General features: G+C 39.4%; 1 protein-coding gene across 2 annotated transcripts in view; it reads left to right on the top strand.

Moving 5' to 3' along the window:
* The window catches only part of ABLIM1 (actin binding LIM protein 1), a 221427-nt gene that overhangs the window by 53143 nt on the left and 144747 nt on the right, over window positions 1-23537 (top strand). The window contains exon 1 of one of the 2 annotated variants that reach the window (XR_012662910.1): window positions 8362-8529. The exons of the other annotated variant lie outside the window; for it this stretch is intronic. The gene's annotated coding sequence lies outside the window, so the exon portion shown is untranslated. Of the gene's footprint in view, window positions 1-8361; window positions 8530-23537 lie in introns of those variants that run through there. 2 annotated transcript variants of the gene reach the window in all.

Below are 23537 nucleotides of genomic sequence, written 5' to 3'. Positions count from 1 at the left end.
CAGCAACCCCCTCCTCCCCCCCAAACATTATTTACCCAGATTCACTAGTGCTTAACATCCTGATATTTCCAGCAAGGCTATTGACTAGACAGGTGTTGAATTTAAGGTTGTAAAAAACCCCTTTTGTTTATGTTTTTTTATCACCTTTGTTTAATTGCTGTGATAGGAAAGAAATTTTCTTGGTTTAGAGTCACATCTCATATGTAGTAATTTCAGTGGTAATAGAATTTTAATGAAAGAATTTTTAATGTAGTCCAATTGGCTGTTATAAAAGTTGCCTGCAGCAAAAAAAAAAAAAAGTTATAAGGCATCGTTTGAATTCTTCCAGTATTCTTGTCTATCAACTGTGCTTTGTACTTAAAGCACATAGAGGACTATAAAAGCCTTTGACTGTGTCATATTTGCCCCTTCTAGCAGATTTTTGAGACTTGGTCTTCAGATATATTGGTGATTTATCTAAGCAACTGTTATCACACAAAGAGAATTCTTTTTAGTTGGACTACATTGTTCATTTGTTCTCATTTTTAATATTGCCATCAGGTGCATCTGTACTTAAACAAACCAACAAAACCAAAAAACTCTTTTGGGGTTCCCGCCTAGAGAGTTCTAAGACCTGTAGGTTCTCTGTCTGGCTTTGCTACTGATATGTGGTGTGCTAATTTAGTATAATTAATTCTTTGCTTTCTATGATTCTGATTTTGTCTCCTGTCCAGTGGTTCTCACCTGTTCATATTTTAATTGGTACAGGAATGTTACTATGGTTTTTTTATGGATCTTAGCCCAGTAGCGTCTTACCGTCAGTAGAAGCCTGTAGGCATTATTGAAATACAAATGAAAATGACTACACTTCTTCTTTTCTCCTGAAACACTGCAGTGGGTTATTCTGGAAATGTAGATTATGTCAGATGAATTGAACATTCATTTGAAGAAATTCTTAAGGATAGAACTTAACCATTGTTTTTTTTACGCTGAGTACAGAATGCATCTGACCCGACTAGAGCCATCAGGACAGCTTAGTGCAAGAGTGACTGATAAGGGGTCTTTATTTGGCATGGTAATATAGAACAGAGCAAATGAAGTATGGACAAATTTGTAAGCTTGAATGTTTATTCTTGAGAAACTACTAATTAAGGTGAAAGAAATTACAGCTCATACATGAGTTGTAAGTGGGCAAGAGAAGCATAGGGGCCTGCTAATGAAGTGCACTGGTGACACACACATTTGGGAGGCGCGTTCAGTGTCAAGCGGGGATTAGCATATTGTACAGAGGGGTTTAGGTCAAATTGTAGAAACAGGTTGAAATTCAGTTTTACTAAATAAGAGACCACTGTGTGCTCAGGGACTAAGAAGAAGGATTTTTGCTGTACAGAAGTTTACTGGGGGAGAATGACCGCAGAGAAGAATGTTGATGCCATATTTGATGACAGAATGGTGGTGGGTAGGTCTCTAAACAAGGACGTGTTGCTTCAGCCTAACAAAAGAGAAAATGCACCTGTCAGGACTTACATCCAAAAATATATGACCCTTGTGAAGGGAGAAGAGCCATTTTAACTAACGGATGATGATGTCATGAGAAAAAAGTTTATGAACATCCCATTAACAAATTTAGTATAGGAGCTAAAAGAAAATTAATCCCTACACCAGCCTTCCAGTGGAGCTTGTAAATGTTACGTGTTTTAAGTTGGCACTTGATCAGTTCCTTGTAATGATCGTGATCCTTGTGAGGAGTTGTGTGGTGTAATAGCCTGTGATTGCTGACAGCTGAATGTGGTACACTAGAAAGTTGCATCCATTCCTTCCACCTGGACATGATATTCTTCTGCTCAGTGCCACATCTAAATTTCTTACAGAGAAGAACAGTGAAGTCTTCACTTTAGAGATTGCATTAACATATTCTTTTCATTCTTGCGAAAGATGTAGTATCACAAAGACACTGGTAAACTAAGTAAACTTCCATTTTAAAGATTCCCACCAGGTCGTGTGGGAGGCTGGCTGCTGAGAACCGACACAGTCTCAGGAACCCATCATACTGAGTTTTGCTTACGTCCTGGTGTATCATGTCAGACGGAGGAGCTCTGGGGCTGACAGTCAGGTGTGATGTATTGTACTAAAAATCCTGACACGGACAATGCTGCTTGTGTTAAGGCTGACGAAGATTTGCAATATTGACTTCCGCCTGTCACTGTTTATGCTGTGGGCCAGTCAATTCTACATTTTCATGGAGGTTTTCACAGAGAAATTTTTTTTTTGCTTCCCAGTTTTTCTGTGTGTCTTTGCAGAGCATAAACAGAACCCTCCCTCACTCTGAACAATACTCTAACATAAGTTTTCACTGACATTAAAAACTGGACAGGAAAAATGGAGGCACTGTTTAAACTGTCTTCTTTTTTGAAAAAATGCTGTTGTGCTTGCAATGACATACACTGAAAGTAGTCTGATTCATTTCTCATCTGTTTTACCTTGCTGTAGCAAACATTCACATGTGCGAGATGCATGGGTGAGCATCAGTAAGTTTTCTTTCATGTACAGTGCTTACAGGCCTAGGCCTTATTTTAGTGTAATGGAAACCAATTTTTTGCTTTCTGACAGTCCTTACAGCTATTACTCGTTATGAATTATTCCTTCAGCCAGGCCTTTCATTTAGGTCTTAGCTGACTTCTTTGAGGGTTGAGTCCTCCTTGAAAAAATAAAGGATTTAAATATTATTCTGCCACTGACAGAATGTAAATATTTTTATTTTCCTTTGGAATTGTTTGGCAAATGCATCACAGTTGCAGCCACCTTGTATCAAAATTAGGACCATTCAGAAAAATCTGTAGTAAACTTTTTAAGGGCAATGTCTGAAACATCAGGTCAGGATTTCAGTACTGTAGTACATAATTCAGTAACTTCCCAAAGACAAAGGAAAAAGATGGCAAGAAATGAGAATTCAGATTGTCAGCTGATGTAAACTGATCCCTCCACTAACATCATCTTTCTCAAAGAGAAAGGATTTATTTTTAGTATCAGGGAACAAAATCAGCCGTAACTAGCTGAGGAGCTGGCCAAAGTTATTTATTGTAAAGATCTGTTAAACGCCAGCCTCTGATAGTAGTAAAAGTCACTCCTTAAGCTTAACACACTTTCCTTCTGAGTGAAAAAGCATCTGCTTAACCAACAAGACACCAATAAAAATAAAATTATAGAAAAGTTAATTAATGATATGATTTTAACAGGTCCTATTTTGTTTCTTGGCAACAGAAAGCATATGACAGTCAAGTGTCTGCCAAATGTTTTATCTTCATGTTATCCATTTGTGATCCATTGCCTGGCGCCTGAATTAAAAGCCAAGTCAGGGGAAAGTAGTCAGTATCAGCAAGTTCCCAAGCTACCTTTGAGGGTGGAAAAGCAGAGGGAGGTTGCACGTTATTGTAGCTTTGCAAATGCTTAGCTTAGCTTAAGGAAAGATAAAGTTGTTAAGTAGATCTTTAAATTAAATGTAATGGGAGACTGCCATTTTAGTCTTAGCAACTATTTAAAGCTCTGTGTATCACAACTGAAATATTTGCATTTCTTGCAAGTCCACATTGAAATCCCAGTAAAATTGACTCAGCCTCCTTCCTTCCTGCATGGATATGTTGAGGCGCATGCAATTTACTCCATCTCTTTGCCGTCTGATAATGGTTAAGGACAAGGATGCCTGGGCTTTTTCATCAGGACTGTCACTAGCTCAGTGTGTGACCTCGGAAAATAACTTAGCCTCTATATGGGTGGAATTTTTAAAACACACTGTCTAAAATCAAACATCTGAAAATAAACAGCTTGTATTCTTGCAGGTGTAAAGTCTTGTTTCAGATTATTTTGTTGTAAAATTTTGGCTTCTGCATTGGTTTACCTGTAAAACTGAGTGGTGTTGAGAGACACGATAAAATATTCTAAAATCTGTGTGCAAAGAAAGCATGTAGAGAGTGATATTTATTTATTCATTCATTCATTTATTTTCCTGAGGATTTAAGAATTTTGGCCTAAGCCTGATCAAATCAGCAGGTGACAGGCTTAAAAGCAAAAAAAAAGAGCTATTTTGGAAGTGTTTCCTCATATAGCACTGGAATACAAGATGGAGCTCACTACTTCAGAGTGTAAAGCAATGAAATGGAGGGACGTATTTCAAAAGGAATTAGAAAAAATAGTGATTTGGTGCATTGGTAGCTGTTAAACAGTGATCTGGAGGCAATCTCCAGCAAAACCACTGTTTTGCAGCAGTGTGAGAGAGAATCTAGAAGGATCGCTCGATATTTGCCCCAGTTTGTATGCTTTTTCCCTTAAGCACTTCCTCTTGACTAGTAGCAGAGGCGTTGCAGGTTTTAGATCTTTATTTATGCCTTACCTAATTAAAATACTGTACGCGTAAATTAATGTTTCTCAAACATTGAGATCATCGGATGAAATGGATATGCAAGAATTTCAAATTATGTCTGAAGGGGGAGGGAAGGTCTTTATCCAACTACAGAGGTTCAATGTTCTGCCGTTGGCCCAGATCTCTCTCATCATTAATTTATCTACAGGCTGCTGCACTGGATTCTAGAGATGTCTGGGTACGAGTAGTTCTGTATTAATATAGGCCTCCTTTTAAAACCGTGTGACAGTTTACAAAGTGCTCTGGGATACACTAGGATGAAAGGTGCATAAATACATGCAAAATGCTATAATTAAGATGCAATTAGCAATGCACAAGAAAGCAGTGTTTGCCTGGCTACACTTTATATGTCTATAAAGTTTCATTTTCTGGAGCACAGAATACATGGTGTAACACTTGTTCTAAGCAGTTACAGCTGAAAATAACTGCTGTGCACAAGCTCTGAGGAAGTTATTGTAAATTTGTTTCTGCTGCAAGACAGAGGCATTGACAGTGATGCAATAATTTCACAGATGGGGAAAAAATTCTGGAGGAGTCACCACCGGAAGCTGTAAATGAGAAGAATCACTAGCAATCAGGAGTGTCAGCCTAGACTAGGAGGTGAGGGAAATTGCTGAAGTAACAAGGAAGAGTCTGCTTGTAATTTTCCTCCTGTGATCTCTTGGTTCTGCTGCTGTCACTTACAAACTAGCTCCAGTGAAAAGGCTGTGGCATCTGCAGGAACTGTGTTGGGGCATTTTCTATTATGTGGGACTTGGAGTGAGAAGAAGTAAGGAGATAAGCTATGAAGGAAGAGGGTAAGTTAATTTCCTTTGATAAGAGCTTATTGGTCTCTTTTAAAGCTGCTGCTTTTTCTTCTGTGGTTTTGTTTTGTTTACAATAAATAATTTTCTTTAAACATAAGTAATTCAGTTTAGGTTACATAAGAAGTAACGGCTAGACCATTGGGTTGGGATTCATGAGACCTAGACTCCTTCTAAGCTGGGTGTGGAGTTTTGTGGTCCTGGACAGATCACTTAGTCTGCCTGGTGCTTTCCTTGTTTGTAGTATGGAAAGAATATCTCAACAGGGATAAAATCTTCCAGGGAGTGGGTTGAGCAAATATGGTCTAATGTTGTCTAGGAGGAACTGCTTTTAAAACTTGAAGGAGAAACTGTGATGCCTTGAGTGTGTCCCACTAGACGCAACAGGAACGTGCTGCCTCATGAATCCGTGGCTGTCCCAAGTAGCCAATAACATTCTTGTTCAGTAGGTTTTCTGATAGTAGGTGGTTTGTACTTGTAGGTGCTTCTGTTTGGGTTACATGAAATCTGGAGGGTAAAAAGGGCATTACAAGAAAAATGAAAAGCACAGAAATGAACTCATATTTTAGAAATGTCATAGTGTTGGTCTGTGTAATGGAGTCATGGAGAACGCTGTTGTCTTTCTGGTTTTCTGGCACCAGTGTAGTTCTGCGTATCCCTTGCAGCACGGGGATTGATTATTCTCAGTCACTTTGTAGGAATTACAATAGGCCTGAGAACTGTGTAGGTTGGAATAAGCTAAATCCAATGAAATTGTTGGAGAGCTAATAGCTAGCGAGGCTCTGCTGAGCTTTAATAGCCAACAAAAACATCTCTCTGCTGAGCATAATAGACGGCAGTATTTCAGTCTTGTCACTTGGCGAGATTTGTGTGCTTTGTTTTTTTTTTTTTTTATGGGAACAACATGCAATGTTTATGACAGCACACTGGCAGATTTTGAATTACCCAGAGTTTCTGGAGGCTGGACCTTCAGCATTAGGAGACATGTACAGAAATTCCTGAAAGGACACTTGGGACTATGACCATGTGTAAGAAGTGATCACTTCTCACATGGTGTACAAAACTACTAGGTATGGTCAGTTAACTTAATATAAATGAAAATCAATGTGTAATCAATTGCATTACAGAGGCGATGTGTATGTACATACATCGCCATACAGAAGACGTAAGTTTATATGTGCCTTGAATATAGCGTCTAATGCTATAGCTACTAATAATACATAGCTAGTGTGAGCGTGATGACTTGTACAATATGTAGATGTATACTGAATCATTCTCATCTTCCTTCCCTTTCAACTCTTCACCTAAACAAAAAAGGTGTAAATGTGATTAACTGCAGAAGTCATGCTGGCATAATTCAGGAATGTGTCTCTTAAAGAGGACAGAAGAACTTATTTCTGGACCACATAACTCCTCTTCACCATTGTACCCGAGACAGATACACAATACACAGTTGTACCTGGGAGCAGAGTAAATAAAATAAGTAAATGCTAGTGGTCAGCACTTCCTGGGAATATAGCACTTTAATTTTTTTGTCTCTAGAACAGGAAAATATGTATCTGCTTACCACATCAGAGCGGTAGTAATGATAATTAAAGTGTACAGTGCTTTGATTATTAAAAAGAAGAATGGGGGTGGAGAGAAAGCAGTGTTTCTGATGAGCTAATCATTTTCAGTCAGGCACGTTTAAGTCCAAACAGAGTGAACGCCCTGTCCTGCACTCCACTTAATTTGGCAGCAAATAAAATGTATAAAGCCAGAGGAGGAGAATGCCAGACTAAGAATAAAGGTAGAGACCAGATTCTGTGCCTGTGTTTACACTTGTCTGTGCGTCTGCATGAATGTATATTTTTAGCTAGCTGGCTGAGAAGTTGACAATTCATTGTGGGAAAAATGAAGTCAAGAGTTCAGGAAATTCAGGATTTAGTGTTTGAAGCAGGGAATTAAAAGTAGTTGGACAAAATTTGCTTGGATTTAGCAGTTCCCACCCAGGAACCCAAAAGTTTTTGTATGTTTCTAGCATCTTTTCATAGATGTTTAGAGGAGAAAGTGGGGTTTTTGTCACCTAAAGTGAAATCTTGAGGTTAAAATGGGATTCTTGTTACAGCAGCACCTCTCAGTCCATAGTAATGTGCAGGGTACAGTAAGTGTGTTCTAGAGAGGGCTTCGGGTTCCAAGTTGTCAGCTTCTGCAGCTTGTGTTTGGCTGCTTTTCAGTCTCGTTTGCTAGGATATGAGGGCTATACAACTGCTCTGTCAGTCTTCCCTTTCTCCTCCTTTCAGGGAAACAGAACTTAAAGGTACTAACCGGTGGTTGGGGTATAGGGAAAAGATGAGAGAGTGGAGGAAGAGAGTGTGCAGCTTAGGAGGTATGGGTGGAAACTGAAGATACTGAAGCAGTTAAGGAAGACAGCTTAAGGGCTCTGTGGGTGGATTTAAAGGACATGGAGGGGAACTGGGAAAGCAGACAAATGGAAAGGAACTGAAAGTATTTCTGGGAATGGTATTGCCAAGATGATGTTACATGGAGGTAGGGCAAACCCGATGGGTGTTGAGGACGTTGGACGCAAACCGGTCATAAAAAAAAGATCTATTAATTCAGCTGCTCATGGAATAGTTTGTCTCTGGATATGTACAACTGCGTAGAAGGAAAAGCCTGGAAGTCTACACTTATGGTCAGCCTAATTGCCTCTGTGTGGGTGGGGTGTTGTGGGAACCTAGGGAAGGTGCCTGGGACCTCGGCTTTCCCTACTGCATGTGCGTGTGGAAAGTGGCGACAGTGTCACTTGATCCTCATCTTCCCACAGGCTCTTACTCTTTTGTTCAGGTACAATATAGCTATGAAAGAAAAGCAGTGGAGTGGAGATAAGATGCAGGGTAAAAGAGAAAGAAAACAGTCTCAGGACAAAATCAAGTCTGTTTGCAGTCAACCTTGGAGGCTGGTTAGGATCCTTTTGTATGAAAAAGAAAGTTATTAATACTGTCAGCTGCTTTGAGATGGTCAATACATTGGAACATGTCACTGTTTGAAAGACAACATACCACGATCCTGATGACTAATGGAACATCTAGAGGAAAATACTCTCTCTTCCTTTAAACCGTTTGGGAACACAGACACACCTATTTTGCTTGGGCCACTCCCTTTAGTAGGGTTCAACCCAGGAAATACTAGGAGTAAAACCACAGGGAGAGCCACCTCTGAAGGGTCTCTGTTGTTCCTCCAGTTTGTCATCTCTACTCTGAAAGGCTGTAGCTTTTGAGGTCCAGAAACATTACTGCGTGACAGCACAAATGGAACTAGAAATACATCAGAGCTCTGCAAACGGCAAAGGTTTGTCCTGGGCTATAGCTGTGCTGTGTAAATCTCTATTGACAAATTACATAGGTTAAGCAATCCGCAGGACATTAGTTCTTGGATTTACAGAAGGAAAACAGACTGAGAAAGTTCTGTTGGACTGGAATTGGGATGTTTGTTGGTGGAGCAATTTCTTTTTCTTAGTTTGTTTTTCCTTTACTGATTTAACAGTTAAACGCTTTTCTGGTCTGTTGTATTTTATGAAGAGTGGACTTTGTTACGTGGCTGAACAGTGTGTGCACGTACCCATGTGTTTTTCCCTTGGACTGGATTTTTTAATATAAGGAGCAGAGCACAATTGGTGGAATTAAACAGGTTTGCTATCCAGCTCTGACTCCATGTGTATTTTTGTGAGAGGTGCTTCACTGCTCTGTTCTGCAGTTTCTCTGTCTTCTAGGTGATGATGATGACAGCACGCTGTTGCTGTGGGGTAGGTTCTCTGTAAAGAGGTTTTAGAGTTTTGTAGTGGCAGGTGGCATAAAGGTTCAAAGTATTGTTACTTAATGCTTTGAATTAAAAGCCGATAACTGATCTGTTTTAGGGTGCTTTTGAGGGCAGCTTTCTTTTGCGTTTAAGCTGAGGAAACGGCGTGCGATCTGTGACTTACTGACTGAGCACACCTACAAGTTCCTGGCTGTCCTGCAACCGTCTGTCATTTCTGTTTGCGTTTGCACAGAGGGCCAGGCAGCGGGGTGTCGAGTGGCTGTTGGTAGTGAATGGTACTTTTTCCTTGTTCGGAGGGGCTGCAGGTGTGGCTGCAGTACAGAATGCCAGCATGTGGCAACCTGCAAGGAGTTACTAGCGGATGAGGCTCAAAGCACTTTGCTTCTAAACACCAAAGGCACATTGAGCGCAGTTTTGGTGGTAAGTTGCAACGAAGTGATACAGAGTGAATACTCTTTGTATGCAAGAGGCATGCAAATCTGAGTTTGCTTAGTAAACATTTATCTTTTTTTATATCACAATCTCAGAAAAAGGCGGGGGAAGGGGCGTAAGTATAGAAGATATGTTTAGCTTCCTTGGTAACTCAAGTGTGGGTAGTTGTTTTCTCTGTTCTGCTTGGACAGATAAATAAACCCTTGGGGTACCCGTTTGGCTTCAGGGGTTAGAGCTGGAAGAAGTAAAGTCTTATTTTTTCTTTGCATTGTCTAATCCAATATTTGTCACTTAAAATAACGTCTCGCATAGATATCTATATTTACGGCTCTGAAGCTTAAAAAACGTGCAGGTAGACATATATTAAAGAACTGTGTACATTTCTTTATGAAGAACATCACTTTACAAAAACCACAACTCAAACTACAACAACAAACAGGTATTTTTTCCATTGCTAATTAGTCTTTTTAGGCCATACACTTAACCTAATGTTGAACTAGATATAACAGTTCTATTTCTGTTGTTTCTCTCAATGTGTGCTGAACTAGGTGTGCAAACTTACTTCTCTTCCCCTCCCTATTTCTTTACTATTTTATTTTTAAAATACTATTTTGTATTTATTACATCAATACGAATTAATCTCCACAGACGTACAATACAGTAGCATTTGGTTAAAATCAGCAGTTTCTATATTGTTGTGATGTGGGAAACTACCATATCACTATGTGAAGGTACTGATCAAATGAACATTTGTCCAAGTCCTGTGGAGATTCATTATAGTGAGGTTAGGCTAATATCTGGTCCCCGTTCCTGAGCGGAAATACTGTGATTTGGGGAAGTCTTGCTTGTACCTCTGCCTGCTTAGGCTAGTGCAGGTGACCTCTTGTGTTGGATCCTAGTAGGTAGACTCCTGACTATCACACTGATAGAGCACAGGAGGGAAGATAGATTACTTCTCGCCGCTACGCTGTAGGTGTTCACACTTTCTCTTTCTCTTCCCCAGCATTAGGAGGAGGTGGAGAGTCTAGCCTTTCTGAAATCTAATGTATAGAGAGTTTGGGGATAACTGTTATTTCATGTGGTAATGAAAACAGATTGTTTTGTTTTACTTTTTAATCAGTTTCACATGCTGGCTTTCACAGTCTAGAAAACTGATCCACTGATTCTTTTTGTCAGCTGTCTATTTTGAGTTGGAAGACCTGACCTTATTCTGATGCTAATCCAGGAAGCAGCTGGAGAATTGAAATTTTTTACTTCTTCAGAATCAATTAATTGATTCTAGGCAAAGTACTGGGAGGGTTTGGATTCCAAAGAAGGCATAAATATGTGGAAAAAACTCGGTAACCAAACAATCAGAAAAACACTACAAAATAATGCATTATCTTGTAATTCATTCATAGTTAAAAAGGAAATAACTGGAAGCTGCCAGCTAGTTTCAGTCTGAAAATATGCACAACATATGTTTATAACATAAGGTTCTCTACTGATAAATCCTGTGGTGGTCAGCACCTGTTCTAACTGATTCATCTGAAAATATTGCTCAGTGCCGCTAGAAGTTCATCAATCAACTTTTATTAGCATAGCCTGACAGGTTAGCTGGCTTCCCTACTTTCTTTAATTTTTGTTGTTGTTGTGCTTTGCTGTTCTCAATTGCAGAACTATTCCTAAATTGTAGAGAGTGTTAATACCATGAGGGATGTTGAAACCTCCTAGTACACACTAGTAGTAGTTGTTTGCGCTCTAAATAATCTTAAAAATCAGACCTCCCATTGTGGAGGAACTGTCTAGATGCAACACAATGTAATTTAAGTACCAAGAAGTGTAGAGACTCTGTGATGATGACTAAAAATGCAACAGCAGATTCTCTTTCAAAGATGGCCAGGGACATCTTGACTTTACGTTATGTTTTGGTTATGGTTCATTTAAAAAGAATTTAAACCCCACACTTTTGTTTGAAGTTCATCTCCTGGAAAAATTACTTTTGTTAGTACCTCACGACACTCGTGACCTTAACTGGCAAAACCAAATGACCTCAACAGATGGCATTTGGTCAGGCAGTGGCAGGAGAAGAGCAATAAATTCTTGCTGAAGAAATACTGCTGTAAATCGTTGTTGCAATTATAATGGGGTAAATATCAATCAAGTAGTCTATGTGGTGGTCTTACATTCTTAGTAGCTATTCCATTTGACTCGTTCACCATTCCTATAGTTTATGATACCACTGGAATGTTTTTTTCCCAGTATTTCCTACCTTCTATTCAGAATTGTAGCTTGCTAGATGCCAGATGCCCTCCACTTCCACTGCAGGATCAAGACTCTTGATTTAGTACTATCTTTGAATAACTCTCATAGGATTTAATAGGCACAGCTTCACGAAGTTGTACATGTCAGGGAAATATCATAAGAAAAAGCCTGTTCTGTGTTGAGTGGCACTGGTAAAGAACAAACCCAGGTGTAGCTGTCGTCAATTCAAGGACACGTTTCTCTGCTTTTTAATGTCCTGGTCAGCTTTAGAAGCTTGGTGCATTTCTCTGACTCTGCTACCTTTCCTGTTGGTGCCAGGGTACAGAGTTTATTCAAGTAGATTCCTCTCAACCATTAAGAAAAAAACAGGCAAAATGAGACCCAAGAGGACCAAAACCTCAGTTTATCAAATGCTAGTAGTTATATGGTACGTTATGTGTTGTTTTCTGTCATGAATAAATTGAGCTAAGTTCCAAGTCTTTCATCTGCCCCACCAATGTATTTTCAGATGTGTCCAGGCCTCATTTTTGCCTGTATAGAATGTGATCCCTGTGTGAGAAGTGAGCTGCTCATAGAGTCATAATTTTGCTTAACTGACAGTTTCTTAGTTTTTAACATCTTGATCACTTGTGCTTGTGCGCAGCTGATTTGACCAGAAGATAGTGCTGACCACAAGAGGAAGGGTTCAACAGTGCTGTAGGATTTATTTAATTACAAAACAAAGATTAGCCAACACAGCATATTTAAAGCTGCTTTTAGTTGGAATGTTGGCAGTGGATGAACTGATCTGATGTCATTTCTGGCATCCTGTAGCAGTGCAATACTTTCCACTATCTAGAAAGGTAACCTCCTATTCTTAGTTTTGATGGACATTGACAAAATTTATATTGGCTTCTGGTAGGTACTGAAATTAGTCCTTATAGTACAAACAAGGAATCCCTTTTAGGGCTTCACTGAAGCTAGGAAAGGGCAGTATGACTGCAAAAGTTATCCTTTTAGAGTTATGCCATGCTCCGAGAATGTCTGTGATGTTGGAGACCTTGAAAGTTTGATACAACAAGAGAAATCCTTAATTCTTATGATCATGTGTGCTGGTTGTACATCTACAGTAGATTGGCTGTTAGGAGAGAATGGGGAATGTTAAAGATGTTCAGGAAGTCCTGCAGTGACCTAGAGAAGACTTTCTTCTAATATAATTCTTTGTTCAGTGTTTGAGTAAAGTTGCTGTGTATATTTCTGTAATCACGTGACTTGTCAGAAGAGAGAGCATAATAATACCCAGTTTATTTTAATATATAGCAAGAGGAGCGGTGCTTTCTTTGATGTCATGCTTGTAACACACAGCGCTTTATAAAGGTACAAGACACAAATATGAGGATTGAAGGAACACTGAGCTTTCAACTTTGATATCTCTGCTTCCCAACTTATTTCAGTCTCAGTTACTGTGAAGTCTACACTGTGAAGAGAATGTTACAAAGAGTTTCTCCTCTCAGCTGGGAGAAAAATGTCAAAGTTCAAGAAAGGAAAAGTAAAAAAAATGTCTGATTAGAGGAATTACATTTATCTTGAGAGTCTTTGCTCACTTGAAGCTAGCTTTGTGATTGTCTGGAAAAGCAAAATGGATATGAAACACAATGGGGAGCTATTTTAATGAACCATTCTAGCTCTTGGCCCCTATATAATACAATTTAGTTTTGATTTTTTTTTTTTATTTTTTATTTTGATTGTTGTTCTTTAAGCGGTTCTTTACAGGCTATCACAGGATGAAGTGTGACACAGTAATGACCATAAATATGTAGAAGAAAATGGAAAGTTTTAAATGTTTTTCCACAGTATTACTTGCTTCTCAAATATCTGTTTAAATAAAGGATACCTAAACATTACTGAGGAATACGAAAATACCCAGTTTCCTACTGAATATCTGAAGGACTGCCAGCTTCTGCCAGGATCCTTTTTGCTAATTATTCCCTGGAGTGGCTTAGGCATCTCTTTAACTTCAAGCATATTGAGCAGCCTCATGGAACTCGAGGGATTATTTTTAAGCTTTGAGATAGGCAAGCACTTGTATTGTGTTGTTGAGTCAGTTGTTCAGTCACACACAGTCTTGGGGGTGCAGCAGGTTTTGTATCTGTAGCTCATATAGCTCTCACTATATCCTACCTACAAGATTACATCAGTTGTCAGCAAATCCAGTGGTTTATTTTCCTACGTGTAAACAAAAAGGATTCATTTTGCTGTAAGAATACATAGTGCAGTGTTCTTGACATTAAAGATCAATAGATCAGCCTTGTGCTGCCAGGACATAAAATGCTGAGCCATCTCATCTTGTAATAATGCAACAGGCGGAGCCATTAATGCACACGCTGTTATTTTGTGTCTGAAAATAGTCGAGGGCGAGAGACTTTTTTTTCCCCATGGTTAGTCTAAAATAAACATTGGAATTGATAAAGTAAGGTAAATAGCCTTTGGTTGAATCATGCCTTTTTGTCGTAACTTGATAACTGTGCGCTCTTCTAGTCACAGCAACCAGAGTAGCAGTGATTTTGCTTGTTTGGGGCAGAATAGCTAAACATGGAATTTTCAGATCAGAGGTGATATACAGAATTAGTTATGTTTGCTTTATCTGGTAACATGATTCTCCGGGGAAATGAGCACTTTTAGTGTTAAGTAAGGGCTGCAATCTACTGGAAAATCATTAAGAAATATGGTAATGAAGTTGGAAGGTAATTAAGATCAAGGAGAAGCACTCAGCTATGCTTTACCTGACCTCTTTTTTTAATGCTGACCAGTTACTCCCTAGTGTTAGAATTTGTGGTACTTCTATAGTTCCCATTATCGTAGAATCTGAAAACCTCCATCTTTAATGTACCTATTGTTACAAATCCCATGGGAGGGGGGGAAAGTGATACGGGGAAATGCAATGAAAGAGATTAAGGGAATGGTTCAGGGACGAACAGCAAGTCTGTGGGAGAGCAGAGGCTGCATGTTTCTCAAATCTCAGGCTAATGTTCCAGCCCTCCAGTATTACTGTCTTATTATTAGTCTCACTATTTATTAATAATTTGAATAATTTATTATAGAAGCAGATACTTTGGTAGTTGTGATGGCATTAAATGCTAAAAATGGATTTCAGCAAATAGTTTTGCTGCTTATTTAAGTACAGTAGAATAGGACCTCCGCAGGCTGTTCTGGATATGGCAGTAATTCATCTGGCTGTTGGTGACGTTCTTCACTAGCTCTGGTCTTAGTTTGGCACCCTACCTGAGGCCTTTGGCCACTACCAGGAAAATAAATTGGCATTGCAGGTACAGTGCCACAGAAATTGCACTTCATTTCTGGGTAGTGGTGGTAGCCAGCCATGGCAGTGCTCAGTGGTAAAGGGAATGGAGACCTCGGTGAAAAAATGCCTTTAGGCATAGGTGTTAGAAAGCACGGACGCTTCAAGATTCAGGAACTGTAATTTTGTTTTGTTTTGTTAAAGGACAGCTGTAGCCAGAATTGATTGCAGAATTCATTTTATATGAAGATCAGATGGTGGAAAGGGAGTGATGAAGCCACTTAGATTGGTTCCTTTGGCAGATGGAGGTTCAGTTCTGACTATATGAATTTTCAGCTTTCTGCCTCCAGAGACACTGCCCATTTTGTATTGCAGGTGGGGGATTTAGTTGTCTATCTCTGCTTTAGCTTTAAACCTGGTAGAAGAAATAATTTTAAAAATGAAACTGGATAACCTTCACAGATACCAGTTTCCTACAGAAGATAGAAAAATCATTTGAGATGTCTTTCGGTAGATTTTAAAACTGTTTCAATTGGTGAGTTTGGGAATTACAAGGAAAGTGAAAGTTGTTTTGGTTTTTTTTTTCCAAGTTTCACAGAACAGGAACGTAGAAAGGGTATGTTGTTTTAGGTTAGTGAATTTGAAGTTCTACAGATTATTTTTTTCTTGCTTTTAGATAAGCTTAATAGATGCTTTTTAAAAACAATTTGTTTATTTATTTGCAGCATTCTTAGTGGAAGTGTGTTATTCAATATAGAAACAATATAGTTAAGAACTTGATTTAAGCCATTCTTTCATTTCTGGTGGGTGTGTATGTGATCCCTGACAGTGGGCAATAACTGATGAGTGAAAGGAATGCTTTAAGGCTTCCAGAGGTAAGAGACAATACTTTGCTAACTGACATTATGTTTTTTTTCTCCCCTGACATCATTTAAATATTTCATTTGGTGATTGATTTTTCTGTGTACTATTTTAGCCCAGCTAATAATTGCACATGATGGTAAATGGCTGGTGTTGCTCTCTTTTGTCTGAGAAAAAGATGATTAGATGTAATCTCAAGCATATTGTTTAGATATTTTTGTTTGTTTAATCTTTATGTGCACTGCTTCACTAAAGGATAAACTTGGTGGATGCTGGGGTTTAGGGAAGTGAGTCAGATTCAATTTCTGAATGTACAGCAAAGGGAAGAGCATTCCCAAGAGCTTGTTATGCTGCCTGTCCAGCTTTACAATGCACTGCAAAGCTGGTCTTTTGTTATCAAAGGCTCATGTGCCATGAAAGTTATCATACGTAGTTGATAACAGGAAGCTGAGCACAATGCTTTAATTCAGCTGAAAGATTTTGCAAATGTCATCAGTTAGGAAAGGAAGTTGTCACCATGTGGTCTTAGTTAAGTCTGAGATAGAAATGCAGTTGTGTTTTCTCTTGTGTTTTTTCTTGGTTGCAAATTGTAACAGAAGAATAAAGGATAAAGTGATGTTTCATGTATGCTTTGGAATGAGCACCAAGAAGAAATCAATACATAAAATAACACTTGCTTTCTTATTTCTGAATTAGTTTAACAAAATAGTTTGTGCATGCAAACCTTGCTTTTAATGTATAAAACTGAGATCCGATTTGCAGTGCACTACCTTGGGAGATCCCCACGTGGGTTTTCAAAGAGAATGTTCGATGCAGTGTAAGATGATAGTAATGTGGCTTCACCCTATTCAGACTTGAATTTACTACTGTCCTTCCATGTAGACATGCACAGACTTCATGGACTTGACAGACTTTGTAACAGTTCTCCACTACTGTGTTTTGCATGTGTGTGCTGCAAAAACAGGCATTTTTTGAATGGAATCTGGCAAAATATTAGTCAAATGTCAGCTATAATAGTGAAGAAAAAATCTTGACTTGGCAGCTTGATAGCAAGCCTATATGGGAGACTGGTGCTTAACTGGGCTGCTGAGCTGAGTTACAACACAAATCGTTTTACCTTTGATACCACTTTAACCTAAAAACCCTTTTCAGTAAGTCACTCTTTTTTAGCCAGTACAGAGATGCTCTGTGGCTTAGTGGTCTTTACATTTCTCCTGCCATAGGCAGTAGTGCCGCTTACCTTAGGGAACCTTGTGTGGGTTGCAACCAGTAAAGTAACTTGGTAGATAACTGCAGACGGTAAAATTCGTATCTATGTGAATCCTTCGTAACCTTTAGCACAATAAAAGATACTAGTGCCCTGAGTTCTTTTTTACATTTATCTTACGCTTTTATAGACAATAAATTGTTAAAGTAACATTAAATATTAGTAACTAGGCTTTTCAATCTGTTGTGAGTAGAATTTACACCTAGATGTACTAGGGATCTCTTTAAAGTGTCTACTTAGTAGTAGCTGTGCTTAGTATGGACATCAGCAGTCATGATACGATCTCTACTAAATATTTTTTCACTAGGGGATATGAGTGAGGGAGCAGCAAGCATTAAGTGAATGGAGAAGAAACAAGTGTGGTGGGCGAGGAACACCTATTCTTCACTGGAGTCAAGAGAGTATAGCCAAAGCCATTCTGCAGATATTTAGCTAAGTAGGTGTCATGGATTGTGTGATTTGTAGCGGATTTTCTTATGCTCTTTCTCCCCTAGTTAGTCTGCTAGTGCTCTGCCTTTGTCCCTGAAGAGCAGAACAGACAGGTGTGTGTGGCCACTGCAGCTGGCCTGGAGCAGAACTGCTGAGTCAGTTCTCCTCTATTTTCCTCTCAGCCCGAGAAGATAACAAGATTCGATGGGGTTCATGCTCCAGTGACTGAGCTGAGAAAATACCCTCTTCCTGTTGCTTCTGGCTGTGGTGCCTTCGTTATTCTGAAACACATTGTGCTAGAAAGTACCAGAAAATATGGTGATGTTAGTACCTGGGCTCTTTTTTTTTGTTTTTTTTTGTCCCCAGAAGATATATAGCATTGAGAAGTGGTAATACATGATGAACTAGCGGTGCTCTTACAGTGGTGGCCAAGTCTGCTTGCTGGAGTGTAACACATCTCAGTAGTGGTGGTCTGAGCTCTGGGTTTGAGCTGGGTGAATATTTTTAAGCGTCTCACTGATTTGAGCATAATCCCAATAATATTTCCCCTTGTGCAGCGAGAATGGGTTTTGTTGCAATTTGAAAATATTTTCTGTGAAATATTGGAATATAATAAGCTGAGATACTTTTTAAGGACTAAAATATGATTACTTTAAAAGCCACAAAGTAGCTTTGCACTACCGGTTTTTAAAGCTCAGCAAATTTTATGTAGTACCTGAATTATTAATGGAGATAAATTGGAAGAGGAAGCTCTGTTCTCTTATCAGTCTCAAGCAAGCAGTAGTTGGTTGACTTTGCAGAGAAAGGCAGCTCCTTCTGAAGCAATGAGTGAACAGATCCTTGGTGAAGAACCCTACAGTGAGAATGGCTTGTGTCAGTATGCCCAGAAGATGACTGCCTGTTTTGGAAATTTAGGTAAAGAAATTAAAGATGTGTATGTGGATTTTTTGGTCTCCATTATGTGGATGAAGTGTTTCCTCAAGTTTACAGTAAATAGCCGAGTGTTTTGTACGTCAGCCTGCAGTCTTGAGTAAGTAAATTGTGTGTGTCAAAAGTGAAAAAGCTGCTCGTATGGAGTAATTTTACCACAAGTAGAAAGCTTTTGTTTCTTTTTTTTGTGTGTGTCTGTGAACTTGAATGTTGGAATACTTTTTTGCTCTCTCTTGCTCTTTTAGTTATTCTATTGCTTGGATAACTATATTTCTTGATATAAATGACAAATGATCACGCACTATGTCTATTTATGTGAAGGTCCCCTTTTAAATTTTTTTTCTACTCTCAATATCTTTGAGAATTCTTACATGAGAGAGGAAGATAATCCTGTTGCCTTGGACAGATGCATGAAACATTATTTGGGGCTACCTGCCTGTGCAATAAATGTGTTACCATCTGAAGTGATATGAGGGAAAAGGAAAATTTCGTTTTGCTTCACCTTGTTTACTGTGGTTTGATTTTGGTTTTTCTTTGCAGCTAGGTTTTGGTGAACTAGCATGACTGACTTCAGTTTCTTGGCCCTTTGGTTGGGGTTTTTGTTGCTTTCAAGACAAGAATAAAATCAGACTGAAATATATTTGCAGGAAGTTTAATTCTGATGGCAGAAGCAATTAAAGACAGCATTAGTGCACTACACTTTTCTGCCTTTTACTTAGCTGGAGGGACAATTTAATCCTCAGTGTTGCTTGAGAAGATGTTTTTAGCCCTTGGTGTCTAATTTTTGCTATTATTCAGTGCCTGCTATTCTGTTGTGCAATTTGTGGATTGCAGTTGTTACTTCTGTTCTAGTAGTGTTAGTACAGCAGCCTCTATTCCTGGTTGTATATGAAACATATGTATTCCTATCATTGGGGCAGCCAATTGGTGTGGTGATTTCAGAGGGGATTGAATAGGAAATGATCTTGAGACAGCTGAAAATATTTATAAATAAAATATAAAGTTGGTAATGAGATAAAATATTTAAAGTAGCTAGTCTGCCTAGTTCCTGTCTCATATTCAGTCCCTTGTGAAAACTGTCAGTCTGGAAAGTGCCCATGTCTCAGGCTGAAGGCTTGGGCCCTCAGCACCGAATACTCGGACTAGGTATGGCTTTGAATTGGCAGTGATTTAAAAATATTTTGCTACGTGGCAGATACTGAGGAAATTTCGTCAACACTAGTTCTGGGTTGGGCACCCTGGATTCCCGAGAATGTGTTTCAAGAAACATAAGAACAGGGTTGTGCCCTTGTGTTTTTTGCCTTTTTCTTTTCTCTTCAGCAAGAACATTAGAAATCAATCTTTTCCACTTAATCGAGTGCTTCAATTAAATGGTAGGAGATTGCCACTGTCTTTGATTCTGGCTAAGTCTAAATCCCAGTGCTCGGTAACAGTGTGTTGTACATGGCTGTGTCAGGCCTTGTCCTTTACTTTGGACACAAGGATCTGACCCTGGGAGCCAACTGCTCCAAACAGCCCTTCGTCTGACTCAGGAGACACTGTGATGCTTCCTGATCTTGTTTTGCTCACTTCTACTTCTTGTCATCTTATGTCATATATTAACAGGATGGAGGGTCTTAAAGACATACCCTGTACTTAAAAAACACTACCAAAAATTCATATTGCTTTGTGTTATAAGCAGCAGCTAGTATGTGGTCTTGGAGACTGTAGTTGTCAGATAATGAAAGCAATAGACAGGGCTGGAAAGGGGCACCGTTAGAGTAGTCTCTCTCAGAGGAAGGGGGACCTCATTTTTAATTAAGCAGGATGTTTCTACAGTGACGTGTTAGAGTCACAAAATGCTAGTCTAAACTGAGCTGTTCCTATGGTCCCCCGCCAGCCCCATGTGTCTTGGTGGTGGAAGGAGGCTGGATTGCACTTCAGCCTTTGAAATAACGTTGAACTCTTCAGCAGTGGTCACAGGCTGACTGCTCCTGTAGTGGAGATACTGTGGAAAACGGGCACTGATCTCTGCTGCCTCCCACGCTAATGGTGGAGTTGTTCTACCAGCAGAAGTCATGCCTGCCAAGCGCAGGAACAGATCCCTGCATGGGTGAAAGTGGGTTCAGCCTCTCGTGCCTTTGCTCTGCCACTTCACCTGTATCACTTTTAGTTTCAACTCTTCTGGGCAAACTGCAAATTAAAAGAATCGATAGAGGCTTTATAGAGCTTATATGGTATTTGATTGTGTGGGAGAATACTGCAGTTTCTTCTGACTACTGCTGCACAATAGGAGGTGTAAAGACTGTTGAGGTGTATTGTATATAGGTGGAAGGTTGGAATCAGCATGGCTACAACATAAAACTGGGAGTCAGTCTTAAACCAGTGCATTCAAACTCGAACGAAGGACAAGCTTCTAGCATTTAGGCAGCCAACTGTAGCAAATGTTCCAACAGTTTAAAGTTACCGTAGAGCTCACCTTTGTGCTTTCGGAGGATTAACGTCCGCAGCAGAGTTAACGCCAGGGCAATGTGTGTTTTTTGCCTCACCTACCTCAAAGGGCAAAGTCCACCTCGAGGTGTTGGTGAGGCTGGATAGCTGGCACTGCTGTTGTCAGATGTCAACATCCTTCACCAATTATCCAGCAACAAATGATACTCTTATCCTAACCCCAGCTGAGAGATACTTGTGTAAGAGCGCATCCAGCCGTCTCCTGTGAGTCATCCCTCTGCTTTAAGCACAGAATGGTGATCCACCTTCAGCTGAAATGGTAGAAGCTTTTGCAGTTCCAGAAGATCTTTTTCCACTGAGTAGCTGTGGTGTGCAGGTCAGTAAGTTGTGAAATCTGGGAGAGATTGACAAATTGTTGCAAAGCTTCGTTTCCTAGGGGAAATACTTAAAACGCAGCATTTTCTGAGATCTCTGATCTGATAGAAGATACTATAAGGCAGAACTCAAATTGCTATATTTATTGAGCCAGCTCTTCCTCAAATATACGTCAGCATCATCCCGTTAAAGTTAGTACAGTGGTGCATATTTATTCTGGCTTTGCCCCACTGTGTCCGCAACTCATTATAAAATCCAGGAGAATGGCTGTTTCAGGGGAACAGTGATTTCGGGCTTATTTTCAAGGTAACATGGAAGTCATAATGCTTGAAATATAAAACCAAATTGATCTCATAGGAGGTGTGTAATAATCATGATCAAAGCCTGGATTTGTGAGATATTTTCTCTTTAATATAGTAAATAAAGCAGTCTTCTATTCAAAGCCTGTCCCATCTGTAGATAGTACTTGAGCTCTGGGTTTTGAGGTTAGAATTAAATGACTGTTTCTCACTGTGCTCAGTAAGCCTACCGGTAGGGTGTTTTTCACCTTCTAATTTAGCAAAAGCCTTACAGTAAGCAGTGCAATTATTACATGAGATAATTTTGCAGCTGTAGCTAACTTCTCTATGTTAAGGGGAGTTGAAAGCCTGGGCCAAACACTGCGCAGTTGTCTGTGGGAGTCTGGCCGAGCAAAGAATCTGAAGTTGTCTCTGAGCAGGTCCTGGTCTGGGGTCTACCTGTAACTTTCTCTTACAAATCATAAATGTTGTTTTAAGTTAGGGTTTGTTTTTTTTTTAATCTTTCACTTTGGAATTTCCTGTGACTTTCCAGTGTCCCGTTGATGATTAACTCTGCTTTTACCCAGGGAGAAATATTCATTAGATGATTAGATTAGCAAGTCACTAGAATTGGATTAATATAAATACTTCTTGTAAGCGAAGCAGGAAGGGTTGGCACAGTATCTGCAAAGCTTCTCCTGTCAGCCACGCAGGAAAGTGGAGAGGAAGAGCACAAGTGAACCAATCCTTAAGTGCTTTTGTGTGGAACAGGCAATGAAAGCTGCAGAAAGGATTTCTCCCAAGAAATCTGCTTAGTGCTAACCAGCCTTTGTACATTCCTCAAAAAGGAGGACCAACATGTTCTACCTTTACTATAACCTTTTTGCCATAGCACACGTAGAGACCTGGCATGGAACAGGGGCATGGTAGATTAAATGCACAGATGTGCATTTGTATCTTATGATGATGATTCTTCGATAAAAAGATTTTTGACGCAGCAAGGTTTTTTGATTTTAAACTAATCCTCTTATATACTTCAGTTATGTTCCTCCTCTTGTCCTGGATATTAATCTGATTTTCAGATACTCTTTATGGTTTTGCTTCCAATTTTTGCATTCCCAGGGATGAGTTGCAACTGATTACAATAGTTTTAGATGGCAGTCACCTGATCAAGCATACTGTCGTAATCTCTTGAAGATAATCACTAAAAATATATCTTCCTTAATCTCCTTTGCTGGATAAGAGAAAAAGAGAAGGATTGGTAGGTGCAGTGTGCTGCGAGTAGTAGACTGACTACGTGCACTACAGGTTGCTTTCCCTAGCTTCTTCCAAATAGAAATGCCATCCTCCACCATCTTAAACAGCTTTGGGAAGCTGTGTGGATCAAGTAAAACTGAAGAATTGGTCCTGGAAAAGGTGAAATTCCGAAATTCTGTCAAAAGGATGTCGATTATTGAGGATGGGGATATTGCAGAGGTCTTGTATCTCATTCCTAAGCAAAGCTTGCTGAAGCAACTGCCCTACTTGAATCCAGATGACTATTACTTATGTGAGCGGTTATATGACACTCCTGCGGATCTGGGTAAGTGAAGACTGGCATCAGATCTTGATTTTTGGTTGGTGAGTAGACTAAATTGCTTTCCAGTTAGCTTATTTTTTGTGCAACAGCAAGATGCTTCATGACATCTGAGCAGGTGTGCTCAGGTGTGGAGAAATACTTTATCATTGACAGAGAGGATGGAAAGAAGAATAAAAAGCCAAATTAGAATCTGAATAGTCAAAAGTAGTTGATGGATATAGGTGCAGCTCTCTCCATGTGACCATCCTCGGACAAAGGGGGCCTCAATCTGCAGAAGTACTTGAGCTAGAAAAATGCCCTTGAAAGCACAACATCCTGTGGCAGTGTGTTCCAGTGCTTTCCTACGGGTTTTGGGAAACTATATTCCCTTTTGTTTGTTTAAACCTATTGCCGAATAGTTTCATTTGAAGCTGCCTCATTTTTGAATTGGAAGAGGTG

The sequence above is a fragment of the Phalacrocorax aristotelis genome, chromosome 12 (assembly GCF_949628215.1).
Source record: "Phalacrocorax aristotelis chromosome 12, bGulAri2.1, whole genome shotgun sequence".
Classification (NCBI taxonomy): Eukaryota; Metazoa; Chordata; class Aves; order Suliformes; family Phalacrocoracidae; genus Phalacrocorax; species Phalacrocorax aristotelis.
The sequence above is the reverse complement of the archived record's forward strand: the minus strand, read 5'-3'. Positions and strand labels throughout refer to the sequence as shown.